Here is a 21530-nt window from a genome sequence, read left to right as displayed (position 1 = left end):
TGGTGAGGTGCATTGAAATCGGCAATGAGTCTATTTTGAGGCTGTCTTCTTGCAGGATTGGCAAGTTGTATAGGTCGACTGGCTTCTCTAACAACTGGTGGAACAATGTTTTCATCATTCCTTCTTCCTTCAGCATCGGCATAGTCTTGTCTCCTTTGATTATCAGCAGCTTTAGAGGGACTCGCTTCCCCTCTTCATCGAGTTGTGGCTGTCCATCTTCTTCATGGGAAGCATCTAGGTCATCACCATGAACTGAATCACGGTCATTATCTCCAATGTGATCCTGCTGATCACGGTTTAAAAGATCTTCCCGATGGGCATTAGGATTGGCCATCTTGAGCGTTCTTCGTCTGAGTTTTCTAAGTACTCTTTCGTGTTTGTCAATCTCTTCTAAGGGCAATACGATGTCGTCAGGATTTCTCCTAGTTTTCATGCACCTGTGAATAAAGAAAGCAAAGATAAAAAAGGAGTTAGAAAATCTCTAGCAGAACTCGAAAATCTTGAGGTTTATGATTGAAATTAAATTAAGAAGTCAATTCAACAGCGACAGATCCCCGGCAACGGCGCCAAAAACTTGATGTGAGTGCAGTGGGCAACACAAGTTTTACCCTAGACAAGCTGCAAGTGCACAGAAAACGCAGTAGTACTTAGGGATCGAATCCACAGAGATCTGTGTGTTGAGGACTCCTAACTGATGCTAAAAACAATCGTAAACCTAATCTAATAAAAGGGGTTTTGGTTTGTCACTAAATCTAATTATGCAGAGAATTAAATAGCTGGAAATAAAATCGGTTGAAAACTATATGAAAAACGGAGTTGGGTTCAAGGTTCATCTTTAGGATTCATATGCTAAAACACAAGGAATTTAGGCAAGGATTTTCTATTACTGAAAATAGGATAGACACATGTAAGATTAGCCAACTCTCGTCACCCTAATAATCTAATCACTTGTTCATGGCAATTAATTCTCGCTCTCATGCCAGAACAAGATCATGCTATGTAGATCGGAATCCATCTCTGCTTACGTATCCTCCCTAGGTAGCTTTCGTCTCGTAGGACGGTGACGTCCATAAGATCCAGTTCAGGCAACCCAGATACAACACTCTCGTGGCTCGGATTTAACCTAGGAACGGATTCTGGGTGATCAATCCAGAATTACCGCTTTGAGATTTGTATGAATGGGTGAATCATGATAAAAATCAAAATCTTTTTTCCTAAAAACCTAGATGTCATTCGAACATGGGGTCCCTTTGGATTACCCTTTCACCCAACTAGGTGACTACTCGGACATGGCTGAGGTAGACATCATCATCGATTTAGAACTAAGAAGAAGAAAAGTAAAAGAAACAAAGTGCAGAAAAACTTATCTTATTGAAGACAGAGTGGCGATGGAGAGCTTCTACAAATGCATAAAAATAAAACCTAAAACTACAAATGAGTTCTCTCTCAAAGAGAAGAAAGAGGCTCTCTTACAAAAGACCTAAAAATGAGTATTTATAGTGTTTCTTTAAGTCTTGGGCGTCTAGGGCTTGTAAAATGAGTGCAGGATGTGACTTGGGCCTTAGTTGGGCTCTTGAGGTTTGGACATAGGTCCACCGGGGGTGAAACCTCCAGAGCCGCGGTGGGAAGAAGGCTGGCCGCGGGTGAAAGCACTTGTGCTTGACTGGGCTTTTGTTGATCGGTCTTCAGTGCATTGATGATATCTGGAGATCTAACCGTTGTATTGCTTTGATTCCATGTGTGTTGGAAATCTGGTTGTCTCCTCTGAAAATGTCTCCAAATTTGGGAGTGATCACACGGTGAGAAAGTCTTCATTGGTAGCCAAACTTCTGACGGCTTGATTTTATTCAAAAATGTACTTTTGTTCCAAAATGCACTCCAAAGTCCCAAGTTTCCTGAAAAGCCTTTTAAAACTCCAAACCATGGAAAACACTTAAAAACCTTTAAAACTGAGTGAAAATCATTATCTGATAGTTATCAGGTGGAATCATTGAATTTGGAGTCGTTATCTGATAGTTAAGCTCACCGGAAGACACACCTGTCTCGCTACAGTTTCAAGACCGATCCAATGACTCACAAAGATTGCGTGGGACGATGTCTTTTCCAGTCCGATTGAGTTGCCGGGGCCTTCATCAAGATTCAAGGTATTTGAGTGCTATTTCCATAACATCTATGATCATCTAGTTTGGAGCTATGTGCTGAACGATAGCGTCTCCGGAGTAGACACTGGTCCAAGAGCCCCTTTTCGATCGTTTCAATGCACTTCAGAGATGAGCCGTCCGGGGAACCTTCCAATCCCCAAGCGCTGAAGTTTTCTTCACCAAAGTTTGATATATTTGAGTTCTCTTTCCACTGAAGTTTGAATCATGGCATTTGGATCAATATCCTGGAAGTAACGCTCCCCCGAATGCGAAGTGGTCTGAGGAGACTTGGATTGTGCGAGATGGTTCTGCGTCTTGGTTAACTTGCAGTGCCTAAAGATTAAATTCTGGAAATGAGCTGCGTGTGGAGATGTGCGGGTAAGGCAACCCTTATTGAGACCAAAGACCTCCGAGCAAAATGCTAAGTCCACAAGCTGTGCGACTTAGGCATGCGAGTTGGCCGAGCAAAGAACTGAACCGCAGAAAGACTTGCGGTTTACACCGACTTGGGCCTGGGACTTAGGACTATAGATGACCAACTCGCACAAGGCTGAACAGCACAAATACTCGCGGTTTACACCTAGATAGGCATGCGGCTGAGGCTGAAGGATTTAAGGCGCACAAGGCTGTTTCTGTGGCTGTGCGACTCAGGGCTGCAGGATGGGAAGTACCTGACCATGTCGCACACTCGAGACATGACCCATTTGAAGCCGGGTTAGTACCCAGTTGGTCCTGGGCTGACCCGGTCCGCAAGAGACACTATATAAGTTTTTTGGGTTTTTTTCCCATGGACAAGCTTTATTCTCTCTAATTTCTTTGCCTCTTTTGTGAAAAAGACTCCTTTGAAGAGAAATATCCCTTTTTGAGAGTTTTAATCAAGAGAAATCAGAGATCTTTGTGTGTTTAAAGCTGCAATCTTTCTTATCTATCATCTCTATCTTCATTCCCCATCATTAATCATGCTTAACAACACATCTTGCAAAAGATTGATTGTGTTAAGTATGATTAGTGAGTAGTCACCTAATGAGGTTCTAGATGTGTAGTTTAGGGTGCTAAAGTGCCAGATTAGGAGTGCTTAGGGCTAGATCCATGCTTTCATCTCTCCAAATAGCTGATCTCTAAGCTAGATCCCTGCATATCACTTGTGATCTAGAATCTGAGTTTTTTATGCACCACAAGTGTTTGATGAAATTCCTGAAAGAGCTATATTAGAGGTTTATGCATTAACCACATGATGATGTTTTGTTATTTGCATAAATGATCACTTAGAACTGATTCTTAATGCTGTCTTGTTGTTTGATCTCCAATGATGATTGGGTATGTGAAATAACTTGATTTGTGTCTTGATGCTTGGGAAAGATTAAGGCTTGATTAGAGTTCTAAATCATTTGAATCATTTTTCATTATTGTCATTAGCATTTCTAGTTTAGCACCAAAGCACCCTAACCAGCTATCATGTCTAGCATCTCTTGCTTCCATCATTCCATATCCATATCATTTTTCATTTGCTACTTTTTTTGATCATTTACTTAGTCATTAATCTTGTTTAAGTCTTTAGTATCCATTCGGTTAATCAAAACCTCACTTGTTTACTTGAATTAAGAAACAGTTCATATAGTCTAGTGTCTAGCTTCCACATGCTTGGTTTGACACCCTTTATACTACATTGATTAAAGGGATTGATAGCCCTCAAGAGCCTAAAAACCCTTGTATATCAATTGGTATTCAGGAGATGGTGCACAAAGGCCTCAAGATGGGACATCAAGGACAGGGATCTAATGGTTATCAAAGACAGCCAACCTCAGCTTTCATGCTGAAGACCATTGAGATGCCAAAGAGCATCAGTGATCCTCCTCACCCCAACTAAGAAATGGTTTTGCAAAGTCAAACTCATTGACTTCAAACAAAGTGCTCCTGGGAGATACCCCAAGCTTATCCTTGTACATAGTTCTTTTAATCTTTTCTTTTCTTTCTTTTTATGTTTTAGGATCTTTTGATGGGTTTTGTGAGGTGTTCTCAGGTCCCAGGTAACTTTTGGAGGCTGTGGCTCAAGAACAAAATGAAATGGAGCTTGTGAGAAGGGTGAGAAAGAGGTTAAGGCATGGAAACTTGATGGACGCCTGTGTGCTACTTGGGTGTATGGCTCAGTCAAGCTAGGCACCAACTCGCACATGAACTCGCAGAAGACACCAACTTGGTTGTGCGAGTCATTCACCTAGCAGAAAAAGGTTTGCGCAAGAAAAATCTCTAAGTATTGCTGATCTGCGATTTGGTTCTGCGAGTTGGATCCATGTGAGACCAAGCCGCACAAACGTTCGCTGAACAGATCTACTTGGTCCTGCGAGCTGGCTCCTCACAGCCGAGGCCGCACACCAGAAGTAGAAGGCAAAGATTTCAGGAGTTCGTCACAGCAAGATGGGCTTGCGAGTTAGACAAAGAGGAGACCGAGCCGCACACATACTCGTTGTTTACACTGAGTTGGTTATGTGGGTTGGCTCAATATCCTCCCAGGTCGCACACCACAAAGGAGAGGCCGAGGTGTTCAAGTGTTGATGTGTGCGAGTCAGGCGTGTGGTTCAGCGTGAAAAGAATCCAGGCCGCACAAACATTAGCTGTTTGCACCGACTTAGGTGTGCGAGTCAATTCAAGGACCGTACCATGTCGCAGACCAGGAAGAAGACAATGCTCTTAAGGGAATGGTCTGTGCAAGATAGGCATGCGGGGTGGACAAGAAGAATCCTAAGTCGCACAAATATTCGCCAAAAGAACCGAGTTGGTCATGCGAGTGAGATCAAAGAAGAGTCTATGTAGTACATAAAGGAGGACGCCAGGGCTTTAAGGATCATCTCTTGTGCGACTTGGGTGTGCGATACAGAAAGATAAGGTCCCATCTCGCTCAAGAGTTCAGCAAGGTCTATGTGCGACTTAGCAGTGCGAGTCGGTCCAAGGGAAGTCCATGATGCACACGGGAGTACAGGCCAAGCCAAACCCATCTCCGGTGATCTCTAGCCTCACTTGGTGCAGCTACTCACTCCACCTTTGCATAAAAACCTCACCATGTATCACTCTAAACACTTGTAAATAAGCATTCAGCATTTTTCATTTGTCATTTGCATTTTGAATTTGATTTTTCTTCTTTCTCATGCTTTTATAACACAAGGGACTGTGTTATTTAAGTGTGGAGGAGGGGTTTTGTGTTTACTAATCATGTTTTCTCTTGTTCTTATTTTGATTTGCATCTTGAGTCTGCATCTAAGTGCATATAAAAACCAAAAAAAAAATCAAAAAATCAGAAAAATTTTCACAAAAAAATGTTCATTCTAATTGCATTTCACATTTTTAGATTGAGTCTAGTTGCATCATATAGGTTGCATCTTGCAGGGAGTAATGATAGGTTTTTTCCTTGAGAGTACATCACTTTGAGAATTTGGATTAAATATGCTTGACACCATATCGTCGATTAAAGGTTTCCAGCGGAGACTCGATGCAAGTATTAACAGGGCGGAGCCTCCAAACCATCCCGCTACAACAATCTTCTTTTCGGAAGACGAAACAGTGGGAATCGACACACCACATAGTGATCCCCTCGTGATCGAGCTTACTATTAGGGATCACGATGTCGCCAGAATATTAATTGATACAGTAAGCTCGGTAGACGTTATCTTCCGCGAAACCCTTAGGAGGATTAAATCGATTGGTCCGAAGTAACTGCTGTCCTGAAGCCATTAACGGGATTCTCAAGGGAAACAACAATGACAATCGGGATGATCAGGCTTCCCGTGCAAGCAGGAGGAGTAACGAAAGTTGTGGAGTTTTCCGTAGCTGATCATCTGGCAATTTACAACTTAATCATGTGAACGCCGTGGTTGAACTCGATGCGAGCCGTTCCATCAACATATCATTTATGCGTCAAGTTCCCGACTCCTGGCGGAATCAAGACGATATGTGGAAACCAAAAAGAGTCGCGTATGTGTTTTTTTGCCGAGCATAAGATGAGGAAGCCCATGGTAGACTCGGTCGCAGACGATAACAGGAAAAAACTAAAGCCGAACAGAGAACCCGCGAACAAGCTCGCCAAGCTCTTATAGCAATTACAAATCAGCGAGGCGCGTGAGGAGAAAAGCGCGCTGAGCTGTGATCCGGTGATCTCGGTATGCATAAACAAATTACATCCGGAGCGGTGCGTAGAGATCGGAGCGACACTTGACGAGGCAATTAAGGCGGAGATCATTGCTTTCTTAAATCAGAACGTTGGAACATTCGCATGGACTCCGGAAGACATGCCAGGAATTAGCATCGACGTGGCGTGCCATTAGCTCAACGTAGACTCGACATTCCAACCGGTGAAGCAAAAGAGAAGATAGCTAGGTCCCGACCGAGCCAAGACAGTGAATGACGAAGTAGAACGACTCTTAAAGGTGGGTTCAATTGCCGAGGCTAAAACCCAGATTGGCTAGCCAATCCCCTAGTGGTGAAGAAAAAAAATGGTAAATGGCGTGTGTGCGTAGATTTTACCAACCTCAATAAGGCGTGCCTGAAGGACAGTTTTCCGCTACCTCATATTGATCGACTAGTCGAAGCTACATCGGGGAATAAACTGCTCACATTCATGGACGCTTTTTCGGGGTACAACCAGATATGCATAAACCCCGATGATAGGGAAAAAATGGCGTTCATAACAGATCGGAGAATTTACTGCTACAAGGTGATGCCTTTTCGACTCAAGAACGCGGACGCAAGTTACCAGAGGCTCGTCAACAAAATGGTTGCAAAACAGCTCGGCAAGACGATGGAAGTTTATATAGATGACATGCTGGTTAAGTCGCTCGAGGAGAAGGATCACGTGAAGCATCCGCAAGACTGTTTCGAGCAGTTGAACCTGCATAACATGAAGCTGAACCCAGCGAAGTGTTACTTCGCGGTGATGTCTCGAGAATTCCTTGGGTACCTCGTAACCCATCGAGGAATCGAAGCAAATCCAAAGCAACTCAACACGTTGATAGAAATGGCGTCTCCGAGTGATATGTCTATAGTTTACATCATTTAGATTGCATTATAGAGTCCTCATCATGTGTTTTTTCATGTAAATTGAGTCTTTAGGCGTTAAAATAGGACTTAGGGCTTGCATTAGGTCCCAAAGAGTTTTGCATGTTTTGAAGTCTTTATCAGGAGCTTTGGAGACCAATTGGATCCTAAGAAGAGGAACAGAAAAGAAAACGGTGAAAAAAAGGGTCAAAAATGGTGAAAACCGCTTGGAGGAATTTCTCGGCCAAATCTCGTATCGGCTGGTCGGAAACCTCGGCCAAAATGTTTACCGGACGCTCATTACCGGCCAAAAACCTTACCGATCGGCCAGAATCGAGTATCGAGTGCAAAAATACCACGGGACAAGTTTTTGACCGAGGCAAGATTTTACGACCAAAAAGCTTACCGCGGTACACAGCCCTCGGCCATTTTTCTTACCGCGGGAAGGTTTTTACGACCAAAAGTTGTCCTTGCCCGCGCAATTCAGAGATCAGCAATCCGGGGAACCTTCCGGTCCGAATCAGTTGGCGAGGTCTTCACCAAAGTTGGAGATAATCAAGCAAAGATTCCAGAACATTTGGAATCATCCAATTCGGACCAGTGGAGAGAAAGATATGGCTTCCGGAGCATTCACCAGCATTGCACGAACTTCAAAGATCATGGCGGACGGAGCCCCTCCAGACCGAACCAGCTTACCCGGTCTTCACCAAAGTTCGAGATCCATGGAAGATCTTCTCAGAGCATTTGGAATCGCTCAATTCGGAGCAAAGGTTTGGAAGATAGGGTCTCTGGAGTTCACATCGGTCTAAAAGTCTATTTTCCGGTGATTTCAATGCGGCGCAAAGATGTTAAATCCAGGAAGCCTTCCACTCCCCAATCTCCGATGGTTTCTTCACCAAAGTTCGAGCTTATTGAGTCATCTTGACTGTGGAACTGGTCCCAGAGCAATTGGAGTCGTGTGCTGAAAGTTATTGCTTCCGGAAGGTGACATGGTCGATACAAGCCTAAAAGAGTTGCGATACGCGCTAAGTATTTTCACAAGCCTCGGTATCTTTACCTTGGCGTCACTCAAGTCGAGGCTCATATCTTGGATGTATTCTGGACTAGACCTCGTGCCAAAGCCTTGGCATGGTTAGATCGAGGCATGCATACGTAAGAATTGAAGCTGGAAACGACTAAGTGTTGAAAGTACACCTCGGTGTAATGACCTCGGCGTGCATGCCGGACTGTGTTCTCCCAAACACCTCGACATCATGACCCCTCGACATTTTATCCTGAGGTCCCTTGTCACGAACCCAGAATCAAGAACAGAATGGCTCAAGAACATACACGTGAGGATAGATCAAAGACTAGGGTTCATGCATGTTCTTGACGTGTTCTTCATGAGATCTTTATCTGGATCCTGACTCACGTGCACGCCTTGGCATGAAGACCTCGGCTTCACTTTCCGACACACCATGGCACTCACCCATCAACCCAAGAAGGCGGTTCAGTACCTGGTTTGTTCCGGGCTGACCCGCGACACTTTCCCTTTGCTATAAATACATTTTGAGACTAAAAACCTAGTTATGAGATATCTTATCTGTTTTTAGCTCTAAGAACTTGCCTCTTTTGTGAAACTTGATTAATCTAATCCGATATCTCGTTTTTGCATCAGAATCTTGTTCTTTCTTTATTTCTTTTATCATCCAACATCAAACTCCTTATCATGACTAGCTACACGTCTTGCAAAGGACTTAGTGAGCTCGTTATGATCAGTGAGTAGTCGTTTAAGCGGCTTTAGATAGGTAGATTAGGGTGCTTTCAAGGTGGATTAATGGGTTTAGGTGTCTAGTCTTCCATGTTTCATTCCTTAACCGACGAGATCTCTAAGCTGGATCCAAGCACATCACTTGAGGTTCAGATCTGAGACATATCTCGCATCAGAAGTGTTTGTAGAAATGTCTGAACCACTCCGTTAAGGGTTTAAGAGTCTTTCATCGCGAGAGTGATAGTTTGTTCTCTTAAATGACGTTTTTGAACCGATTCTTATTGCTGACTAATTCGTGCTTCTCAAAAGGGATTTTGGTATGAAAGAGGATCAGTTTAGACGTTTAATACTTTCATGAGAAGATTAACGTGCCTTGAGTTCAAAGTCAAATGAAATCGCTTGATAAAATGATTCATTAGCCCCTTAGTCTAACTTGGAAGCACCCGAGTCAAATATCCTGTCTAAAGCTTCTGCCTTTATCATTCATTACCATCATCTGAATCACCTGTTTGTTATTTGCATCTTGATTAGTTTAAATCTCTGCTTTTATTTAACTTTATTGCTCATGTACCTGTTAATCATGGTCACCAAACTTTTATCATCTTGTCTTGACTTAAGTGAACAAATGACATAGGCTAGTGTCTCGTTTACAAGCTTGGTTTGACACCCCTTATACTACTTTGACAAGGGGATTGATAACCCTTCTAAGAGCCTGAAAACTCTTAGTTATCACCGAGAACGAAACAAGAAGTCCAAAGATTGACGGAACGCGTAGCAGCTCTCAACCGGTTTGTTTCCAGGTCGACCGACAAATGTCTACCTTTCTATGATACCCTTAGGGGCCATAAGAAATTTGAATGGGATGACCGGTGCGATAAGGCATTCCAAGATCTGAAATTATACTTAGCGAATCCTCCGGTCCTTACGAAGCCAGTGGAAGGAGAACCACTGTTCCTGTAAATCGCCATGTCAGAAACTGCAGTAAGTGGAGTACTGGTCATAGAAGAGCGGGAGAGCAGAAACCTGTTTTCTATGTGAGTCGTAGCTTAACCGAGATGGAAATTGATAGTAGGTTTTATAGCCTACTAAGGTCAATTAACCTCTTGTGTTGTAGCAGTTGAGGGTCAATCCAAATGGAGAGATTCTAGACACTAAGACTATGATGATCAATTCTAAATCCAAGTCTAATTAAACAGGTTTTGGTAACAAAATGATCTAAAACATAAAACTAACAAGAAGCAAGTAATCATTGAGAACTAAAAAAGCAAACAAGACAAACAAGAAAATACTCAAATTCAAAATAAAGAGAAAGCTAAACCTCTAGGTGTGATCATTGATCTGGGTGCTTTAAATGTTGATTCATGATGCTAAGAAAACAATGCAACACTTGCAATTATTTAGTCTAGACTTCTAAAGCAGATTAATTCATTCCCATGACAGATTTCTAAAGCAGATTAATTCTTTGCAAATTACTTAATCAAGACTAATTCCCATTAGTGAATAAGGAATAAACAAGCATAAGGTTCCAAGTCTAAAATGACCAGACAACCTCTTTGTGCATCAAAAAATGAGCTAAGATAGACTGAATCTTACACATAAAGATATAGCAAGCAATCACATGATCTCAATTCCAATTAACTTAGAACTCTAAACTAAACTAATCCTCTCATGAAGGCATTAATCTCTACACTAATCCACTTTCAAACCAAATTACCATTTGTGAAATATGAACCAAATTCCCATTTATGCAATTAACAAACTTCATCATGGCATTAATGTATAAACCCTTAGTTAGCTTTCATTCAGGCATTTCATCAAACACTTTAGGTGCATGAAAGACCCAGATTCTAGCCCCAATTGATGTGCAAGGATCTAGCATTAGGATCAGATAACTAAGGAAAGGAGAAGAGAATCTAAGCTTAAACAATCATTAATCTACATCCAAGAACCCTAATCTACACACCTAGAAGTTTAAAAGAAGACTACTCACTAATCATGCTTAACACACCTAATCTTTTGCAAGAGATGGTGTTAAACATGATTAGAAGCAAGGATAAGAAGATGAGATGATCAGAAACAACTTTAAGATGATTAAATCCCTCAGATATCTCTTGATCAAACTTGTTTTACACTAAAAAGGAAAGAGAAACAAAGAGAAAACAAGATAGAAGATCCGGTCTAGGGTTTTTCTACCAAAAAACTATTTATACTAAGGGTCTTGGACCGGGTCAGTCCAGGACAAAATGGATACTGACTTGGCTCAGTTGGGTCTGGTGGCTGGTGTGCGAGATGGTCACGTCCATGACTGACCCGCACACCCATCTCGCACCAAAAGGGCCTCAAGACTCCTAGATGGTCAACTCCTTTCTCAGCCGCACATCCATCTAGCACTTCATCTTGCATGTTCTTGTGCGGCTCAGTTCAGCTCCTTCCCCACTCGCAAGCCCAGGTCGCACACTACAGAATGTATATGTGCGAGATGGTCATTGATATGTTCATAATTTGCATCATTTAGGTTGTATATTTCATTCCAAAGCATATCTTATTCCTTGCATTTTAGGTCCTTAGAGTTTGTTTTAGGACTTAGGAGATGCATTAGGTCCCAATGAGTCTTTGCATGTTTTGAGTGTTTATCAGGTGCAACTGGAGCTATTTGGAATTGAAGAGATGGATCCAGGAAGAGAAATGGTGATCAAGGGTTGAAAAATGGCAAAACTGAGTTTTTGGAGGTTCTCGGTCATTCTCGCGTACTGCGGGTTGATTTTATCGGCCAAAACACGTACCGCGGGTGGATTTTATTGGCCAAAACACGTACCTACGGTGTACTTCCAGGCCGATTCAGTTTCCGAGGCCTTCATGAGAATCATAGATATTTGAGTCTTCTTTCCAGAACGTCCGAGATCATTCAATTCAGAGCTATGAGCAGGAAGATAACGTTTCCGGAATGGACACATGCCTAGACGCCTCTCTCTGATCGTGTAAATGCACTTTGAAGATGAGCCCTCCAGGAAGCCTTCCACTTCCCAAGCACCGAAGATTACTTCACCAAAGTTGGAGTTATATGAGTCTTCTGTCCTCTGCAACTAGAATCACACAATTCGGACCAATATCCTGGAAGTTAAGCCTTCCGGAATGCAAAGTGGTATAAGCAGCCCTGAACGATGCGAGCTAAGTGAAAGATGCCACGATGGAGTGTCACGGTCCACACCTGGCCTTGGCACTTAATTGCAATCCTTCGGCGTTTGACACAATCTTCATGCCACGGTCTACACTTGACCGTGGCAAAGTAACATTTGACCGGGAAAGATTTTACAAGCATTCGGCACTTGACACGGTCTCAATGCCACAGTCTAGGAATTGACCGTGGCAACTTTTTACACACTTTCGGCGATTGACACGGTCTGAATGCCACGGTCTAGGACTTGACCGTGGCAACTCTTTACACACTCTCGGCGATTGACACGGTCTGAATGTCACGGTCTAGGACTTGGCCGTGGCAACCTTGCACAAACTTTCGGCATTTGACACGACCACTTGCCACGGGTATTGAACCAAGACTTGCTAGACCGTGGCACCAAGATTCATCCAAGAACACGCGAACAAGACTTTGACCCGGTCACTTGCCATGGCCTGACCAAGAACATGCTGGACCGTGGCAAACTCATCTTTTACCCACCAAGGCCGGGTCAGTACCCGGTTTGTTCTGGGTTGACCCGGTTCGTCTAAGGCATCTATAAATACATTTTAGACCGAATTTGGAGAGAACTTTTATCCCATTTTTAGTCTCTTTTTCTTTTTGGTGAAAAACCACTTGTTAATACCTTGCTTTTGAGTTTAATATCGATTTGAAGAGTGTTTTCCCCTTAATCTATCATCTCCATCTCTATTTATCATCATTAATCATGCCAATCTTCTCAACTTGCAAAGGTTTAAGAGAGATTAGTATGATTAGGGAGTAGTCACCTTAATGAGGTTCTAGATGTGTAGGTTAGGGTGCGAAAGTGTTAGATTAGGAGTGCTAAGGGCTAGATTCATTGATTCATCTCTCTAAACAGCTGTTCTCTATGCTGGATCCTTGCATATCACTTGAGATCTAGATTCTGGGAATTTCATGCACCAAAAGTGTTTGATGAAATTCCTGAAAGAGCTGTATTAGAGGTTTAAGCATTTGCTGCATGATGATGTATAGCTATTTGCTTGAATGATCATTAGAACTGTTTATTAATGCATATTGATTCATATTTCACAAATGATGATTTGGTTTGAAAATGGATTAGTATAGGGGTTAATACTTTCATGAGAGGATTAACCTAGATTCGAGTTCTTAATCATTTGAATCATGTCTGATCATTGTCATTAGCATTTCTAGTTTAGCACCAAATCACCCTAACCAACTATCATGTCTAGAATCTCATGCCTCCATCATATCATAATCATATCACTTGTCATTGTTTAGTCCTTCTTTAGTCTTTAATCCTGTTTTTAAGTTTGTAGTTGTCATTAGTTAATCAAAACCACTCTTGTTTGCTTGAATTAAGAACCTGATCACATAGTTTAGTGTCTAACACCACATATGGATTGATAAACCCCTTGTACTACAAGACAGGGGATTGATAACCTCTACAAAGAGCCTTGAAAACTCTTAGTTATCAATTGGCACCGTTGCCAAATTGTGGTTTGTTTAGCATTAAGCTCTGATCTGTTCTTGAGATCAAGTGCTTATTTTCTTGTTTTTACTGATTACTTTCAAGTTTTGTTTGTGATTTCAGGTGCATGAACACCAGGTCTAGATCAAGAAACTGTGGTCCACCTTTCCCTCTCAACGACAACATCAATCTTTTGGCACCAAGGAGGAGAAGGGACAGACGTGGAAGACAGATTGATCAGGCTGATATGGAAGAACAAAGAGAGCACGTGGTGGATATAGAACAACCGGTTCAGGAGCAACAGGCTCAGGGTAATGGAGCTGGTAATGGAGTTGGTCAAGGGTTAAATCAGGGTAATGTTCATCAGGAACAGAATCTTCCAAGAGGCTCCATTCAAACCTGGGAGCAATGCAAGCAAGCCTTTCTGCCTAAGTTCTTCTCCACCTCTAGAACTGCTAAACTAAGGAATCAAATCTCTAGCTTCACTCAGCACAGCAATGAGAGTTTTGGTGAAGCATATGAGAGATTCAGGAGCTACACAAACCAATGCCCACACCATGGGTTTAGTGAGGCTTCTCTTCTCAGCACACTTTATAGAGGAGCTCTTCCCAAGATTAGAAACCAGCTGGATACTGCTTCCAATGGGAACTTTCTGGGTAAAGAAATTCATGCTGCTTTAGAGCTAGTGGAGAATTTGGCAATGAGCAATGACACTTATGGTGAAGACTATGACAGATCAAATAGATCTGAAGGTTCAAGCTCAGAACAGAGGCTCAGCAGAGAAGTTAAGGAGTTGAGAAGTGAATTGGACAAGTTGAAATTCACCACTCAGAAGCCAATGCATTTTGTTGGAGAATATGAGGAACCTTCTCAAATCTTTGAGAACATAAGTGAAGAAGGCCTTACCCAGGAGGAGCTTAACTACATTGGGAATCAGAGGTTCCAGAGATATCAGTATGGTAATGCCAATCCAAACCTTTCCTACAGGAACACCAATGTAGCTAACTCACAAGATCAAGTCTATCCCAATTCTCAAGCTCCACAGAACCTTGTTCCCAAGAACAATTTTTAAGGGTCTTTTCAACCCAAAAATCAATTTGCTCAGAATCAGGGTTTTGGTCAGCAACATCAACCATTTCAAGGTCCTAGTTTCAGTTCACAGCAGCAAAAGGCACCACCAGGGTTTTGTCCTCCATAGTTCCAACAGCAGGCGCCGGTTCAACAACAGTTTCAGCCACCAACGGTTCAACAGCAGCCACAGATGGGTTCAGATAAGGTTGGTATCCTGCAACAACTACTTCAGGTTCAACAGATCTTTGCAAGCCAGAATGCAGCCATGCAGCAGGAAATCAAGTAACTGAAGCAGAACCTGGCCTCAAGCTCAAGGAACCAAGGTCACCTACCTGGAAAACCTGAACCCAACCCCAAGGAATATGCTAAGGCCATTACACTGAGGAGTGGAAAAGAGTTACCTGGTATTGAGAAGAACAATGTGATCATTGAGGACAATGATCAAACTGATGGGGAGGCAGCCTTAAAAGATGATCTAGTTGCCGAGAAATCAAGGACAGAAAAGGGTAAAGAGGTAGCAAAGGAACCTGAACCAGAAAAGGTATATGTGCCACCACCTCCATGCCAACCCAAGCTCCCATTCCCAGGGAGGTTTAAGAAGCAGCTTGTAGACAAGGCAAGAGCTGTATTTGAGAAGGCACTCAAGGAGACACCACTCACAATGCCTCTGATTGATGCATTTCTAATGATGCCAAAGATGGGCAAGTTTTTGAAGGATGCCATTCTGAACAAGACAAAAGAGGTTCAAGGCATGGTGGTACTAAGTCATGAATGCAGCGCTATCATTCAGAAGAAGTCCATTCCAAGAAATTTGATTGATCCAGGAAGTTTCACACTCCCTTGTGCCATTGGACCTCTTCTATTCGCTGGATGTCTTTGTGATCTAGGAGCATCAGTCAGCTTGATGCCATTCTCCATAGCAAAGAAGCTGGGCTTTAGAGTCTTCAAACCTGCAAGGATTTCTCTTATCCTTGCAGATTGATCTGTTAGATTGCCTGTTGGTATGTTGGAAGATCTACCTGTCAAGATAGGTGGTTTTGAGGTTCCAACAGATTTTTTTGTGCTGGAAATGGATGAGGAACCAGTAGATCCTCTTATCTTGGGCAGGCCATTCTTGGCAACTGCAGGAGCCATAATTGATGTGAGAGGTGGGATAATAGAGCTTCAACTTGGGTCTGAAAAGCTCAAGTTTGATGTGAATGAGATGATGAAGAAACCCACCATTGAAGGTCAATGTTTCTATGCGGAGACAATGGATCAGTTGGCTGATGAGTTGCTTGAGGAGCTGAACACTGAGGATCCTCTTCAAGCTGCTCTAACTCAAGAACAAGGAGACATTGGGCTCTTTAGCAGAAGCAAGTGAAGGGTACAAGTTGTATTTGGACAATGCTAGAGAGCTAGGTCTTGAGACAAGGTTTTTGGAACTGGAACAAAGTGGCTCTAAGGTTTTTGCTGTCAAAGGATCAGACACCAGCCAAAGCAGATTAGACCAGGATTGGAATGAGGCTGATGCACCCCCTGTTGAGCTCAAGCCTCTACCTACAGGGCTCAGGTATGCTTTCTTGGGCTTAAACTCCACATATCCAGTAATCATCAATGATAGCTTATTAGAGCATCAAGAGAGTGCATTGCTTAGTGAGATAAGAAAGTTCAGGAGAGCCATAAGATATTCTTTGGCTGATATTGGAGGGATCTCTCCTGACATTTGCACCCACAGGATTCACCTAGAGGACCTATCTATGTCCTCTATTGAGCATCAACGACGTCTTAACCCCAACCTTAAGGAAGTGGTTAAGAAGGATATACTAAAACTTCTTGAGGCAGGGATAATTTACCCAATCTCTGACTCAACATGGGTGTCTCCTGTTCATGTTGTGCCCAAGAAGGGTGGTATCACAGTGGTTAAAAACGAGAAGGATGAGCTGATAGCTACTAGGACAGTCACAGGACACAGAATGTGTATAGACTATAGAAAGCTCAATGCAGCCTCTAGAAAGGATCATTTTCCTTTGACTTTCATTGATCAGATGTTAGAGAGGCTTGCAAACCATCCCTTCTTTTGTTTTCTCGATGGGTACTCAGGGTTCTTCCAAATTCCCATAGATCCCCGAGATCAAGAGAAAACAACATTCACATGCCCTTATGGCACCTTTGCATACAGGCGAATGCCTTTCGGTCTCTGTAATGCCCCTGCCACATTTCAACGTTGCATGATGCATATATTCTCTGAGATAATTGAAGAGAAGGTGGAGGTGTTCATGGATGACTTTAGTGTCTATGGCTTCTCCTTCTCGGATTGTCTCTCTAATTTGTCATAGGTCTTGGAGAGATGTGAGCAGCATAACTTGGTGTTGAACTGGGAGAAATACCACTTCATGGTGCAGGAAGGAATAGTTATTGGGCACAAGATATCTGAGAAGGGCATAGAGGTTGACAGAGCAAAAGTGGAAGTAATGGTGAATCTGCAAACTCCCACTTCAGTCAAAGGGATAAGGAGTTTCCTTGGGCATGCAGGATCTTACAGAAGATTTATCAAAGACTTCTCAAGAATAGCCAGACCTTTGACAAGGCTGTTGTGTAAAGAAGTTGATTTCATCTTTGATGCTGAATGTGAAGAGGCCTTTCAAGTTGATCAAGGATGCATTAGTCAGTGCACCAATAGTCCAGGCACCAGACTGGTCCCTTCCTTTTGAGGTCATGACAGATGCATCTGATTTTGCTGTTGGAGCAGTTCTTGGGAAAAGGAAGGACAAGAAGCTACATGTCATCTACTATGCCAGTAGAACACTTGACTCTGCACAAGAGAAGTATGCTAATACTGAGAAGAAAAGGCTGGCAATAGTCTTTTCCTTTGATAAATTCAGAAGCTACGTGCGGAGATCAAAAGTCATTGTATATACTGATCATGCAGCCCACAAGCTAAGACTATTGAGATGGGTTCTTCTACTTCAGGAGTTTGATATGGAAGTACAGGACAAAAAGGGTATAGAGGCAGACCATCTCTCTAGGTTGAGAATAGACTCTGAAGTCCCTCTTAATGACAGTCTTCCTGAGGAATCACTGATGGTGCCCCATTCTTACTTGGAGTTTGAAGAAGTGGATAGCATCCAAGAGAGGAGGATGCCTTGGTTTGCTGACATAGTGAACTATCTTGCCTGTGGGGTGGAACCACCAGAATTAGATGCTTACCACAAGAAGAGGTTCTTCAGAGAAGTTCAAAGATACCATTGGGATGAGCCCTACCTCTATGTCCTGAACAAAGATCAGCTGTATAGAAGGTGTCTTGCTGAGGAAGAGATGCAACCTGTGTTGCAAGAGTGTCATGGTTCAGTTTGCTGACATAGTGAACTATCTTGCCTGTGGGGTGGAACCACCAGAATTAGATGCTTACCACAAGAAGAGGTTCTTCAGAGAAGTTCAAAGATACCATTGGGATGAGCCCTACCTCTATGTCCTGAACAAAGATCAGCTGTATAGAAGGTGTCTTGCTGAGGAAGAGATGCAACCTGTGTTGCAAGAGTGTCATGGTTCAGCTTTTGGGGGTCACATGGGAGCATTCAAAACTGTGGCCAAGGTTCTTCAGAGTGGGTTTTGGTGGCCCACAATGTTCAAAGATTCTCAGCTAGTTGTTTCAGCATGTGATGCCTGTCAGAGGCATGGGAACATATCAAAGAGGAGTGAGATGCCCCTAAACCCAATTCTAGAAGTTGAGATCTTTGATTGCTGGGGGATTGACTTTATGGGGCCCTTCATTTCATCCTATGGGAATCAGTATATACTTGTTGCTGTGAACTATGTGTCCAAATGGGTTGAGGCCATTGCTTCCCCTACGAATGATTTCAAGGTTGTGGTGAAGCTGTTCAAGAGCATTATCTTCCCAAGATTTGGAGTTCCAAGGGTTGTTATCTCTGATGGAGGATCTCATTTTGTGAACAAGACTTTGGAGGGTTTGCTGAGAAAGCATGGAGTGAAACACAACGTAGCTACTCCTTATCATCCTCAAACTAGTGGCCAGGTTGAAGTATCTAATAGACAGATCAAAACCATCCTTGAGAGGACTGTTAGCTCAAGCAGAAAAGATTGGAGCAAGAGGCTAGATGATGCATTGTGGGCTTATAGAACTGCCTTTAAAACTCCAATTGGGACATCACCTTTCAATCTGCTATATGGGAAGAGCTGCCACCTTCCCGTTGAGCTGGAGTACAAGGCTTTGTGGGCTGTAAAGTTGCTGAACTTTGATATCAAGACTGCTCAAGAGAAAAGGGTCATGCAACTCCATGAACTTAAAGAGATCAGGCTTGGGGCTTTTGAAAGCTCAAAGATCTATAAGGAGAAGACCTAGGCTCTGCATGATCAAAAGATTCTGAAAAGGGAGTTCAAGGATGGTGATCTGGTGTTGCTGTTCAACTCTAGGCTTAAGTTGTTTCCTGGAAAACTTAAGTCTAGATGGTCTGGTCCCTTTAAAGTTCTTGAAGTCAGGCCATATGGAGCTGTTGTCTTAGAAAAAAAGAATGGTCAAGAGTTTGTGGTAAATGGCCAAAGGATCAAGCACTATCTGGTTTCACAAAGGAAGGAGGAAGCTACATCAGTTCCCCTTCTTGATCCACCACCAGCCTGTTAAACAGGTTTCCAAAGTCAAACTTATAGACTTTAAACAAAGTGCTCTTGGGAGACACCCCAAGCTTATCTTTTGTAAATATGCTTTTGATCTTTTAATTTCTTTCCTTTTTATGTTTTAGGATGTTTTGATGGGTTTGTTTAGTGTCTACAGGTTACAGGTTTGAGTGTGGACCCTTGGAAAGTGAACAAAAGATGAAAAGGAATGAATGAGTGGGCACAAACTTATGCTCGGCCTTGAGCATGGTCACCGTTCACGGTCAGAAACCAGGCCGTGGCAAGCTTCTTAGCTAAGCCACGGGGAATGAATCACGGTCTCAAGACCTGGCCGTGGCAAAAGAAGCAAGAGTTCGGTGATTGCCACGGTGAGAAAACACGGGACACTGGTGACCGTGGCAAAAAGAAATGAGGAATGGACCTGAGTTTGGGACTTGACACGCCCAGGAGACATGGAACGGAAGCTGGCCGTGGCAAAATTTTCAATTGTTTGGTGTTTGCAACGGGTAAAAGGCACGGCAAAGAAAAGAAGACTGAGCATTCATTCGGTTCCTGCCACGGCCACGAGACACGGATATGAAGGTGACCGTGGCAACACAAAGATAACAAAAACCTGGGTTCGGGATTTGACACGGCCAATGGACATGGGACCGCGACCTGGCCGTGGCAATACAAACACGGACAGACAAAGGCTCGGGTTTTGATACGGTTTAGATGACACGTTTGAAGATGTGACCGTGGCAAAGCAAGAAGAAATGGGCCGATGTTCGGTGATTGCCACGAGTAGATGACACGGGAAGGAGGAGTGACCGTGGCACAGATTGGAAAAGAAGCCGACATTCGGACATTGACACGGTCGGACAACACGGGACGACCCAGGCCGCGGCAAAAAGAGAGCACACACACGTTCTTTGACATGGTCATGTGCCACGGTCAACAATGGCGTGACCAAATTTTGAAAAAATGTTGACCGTACGGACGTTGACCGGTCAAAGAACGCGCCAATACAGCTGTGTCCCACCGAGTCTTCTTCTTCCTCACGAGTTTGCGTCCTTTCTCACCATTTCTTGAGCTTTAAACACTCATATCTCTTTCATTCTTGCACCCCATCATCTACATCATCGCACACCCATTCTGATCTGGAGCGCAGAGTTGAGAGACAGAGACGACGCTTTGAGCGTGTTTTCACCTTCCTACAAGAGCAGCACCAGTTCGCAGCAGACACATCGGAGGATGAGTGATTGATCAGCACTTCACTACCATCACGATTCTATCATCATTTTCTTTTCTTTTATCTTATTTTATTTCGCTTTTATTCACCATCTTCTCACCCACTTTTTCACACTGGGGACAGTGTGATTTAAGTCTGGGGGAGGATGTCTATCCGTACTAATCATTTTCTTGCTTTTGCTTTTAAATTTCAAGTACTTTTTAAATTTTAATATGTAACCTATTTGACATTAAGTATTTTTCAGGAATGTTTGACGCAAAACTATGATGATTTAGACCTGCACACTTCTACACTATGCATGATAGCTTATTTGTGGTTAGCACTAGACTAGGCGGTAGCTAGGTTACTTGCACTACGAACTCCCACCAGAGGACTTCTATTCATGGAGATTCTTTCTGACAGGATATACTAGCTCATTTTATTTGACCTTAATATTGACATCTAATTTTCTCATCATTGATTTTAGGCAGGCATCGACATACACATCTAGGACGTCTTATACCCTCACTTTTACCACTCTTTGTCGTCCTAGATGACCAGTTTATCTTTATCTGGTACCATACCATAAACCCAAAACCCTTGTTTTCAATCCTCACGCATTCTCTCTTTAGTTTATATCAGCAGATATGTGCAAAAACGTCGGAGAGAAGAGGAGTGACGTAGTTTTCAGTCACTCACAAAAGAGACTGAATGGAATTGGGAAGGAAGAGTATCAGAAACCTCATAAATCTTTACAAGACAGATATTAACTGGTAATTTCATGCTCTCTAAGACTCTATATCTAAAGGTGTTCCCTCCTTTCTTCAAAAAAAAATAATAAAAAAAACGAATGAAAAGAGAGAGGAAAACAAAAAGCCTAATGAGTCCTAGATTGTCGAAATTTGTGGAGCAATAAGCAACCACTATTCGTTTAAGGAGCTATGGTTTTGAAAGATTTACAAAAATATAAGTCTGGGGGAGTTAGGAGAGAACCTGAGGAAGAAGACCAGGAATCTATGGCAAGAAGAAAGTGACTGAAAACTGTGGATACCAACAGCTTCACTCTCTCTTGT

General features: G+C 42.8%; 1 non-coding gene across 1 annotated transcript; it reads right to left on the bottom strand.

Annotated features, from left to right (window-relative positions):
* Positions 1 to 14019: 14019 nt before the first annotated feature.
* Positions 14020 to 14126, bottom strand: LOC112090190. Its single transcript, XR_002901538.1, has one exon. It is a non-coding gene; the product is annotated as a small nucleolar RNA R71 (small nucleolar RNA).
* Between the last annotated feature and the right edge of the window lie 7404 nt (positions 14127 to 21530).

This window comes from Eutrema salsugineum, unplaced genomic scaffold, assembly GCF_000478725.1.
Source record: "Eutrema salsugineum unplaced genomic scaffold, Eutsalg1_0 scaffold_11, whole genome shotgun sequence".
NCBI classification, from domain to species: domain Eukaryota; kingdom Viridiplantae; phylum Streptophyta; class Magnoliopsida; order Brassicales; family Brassicaceae; genus Eutrema; species Eutrema salsugineum.
This window is presented reverse-complemented; position numbering and strand designations above follow the sequence as displayed.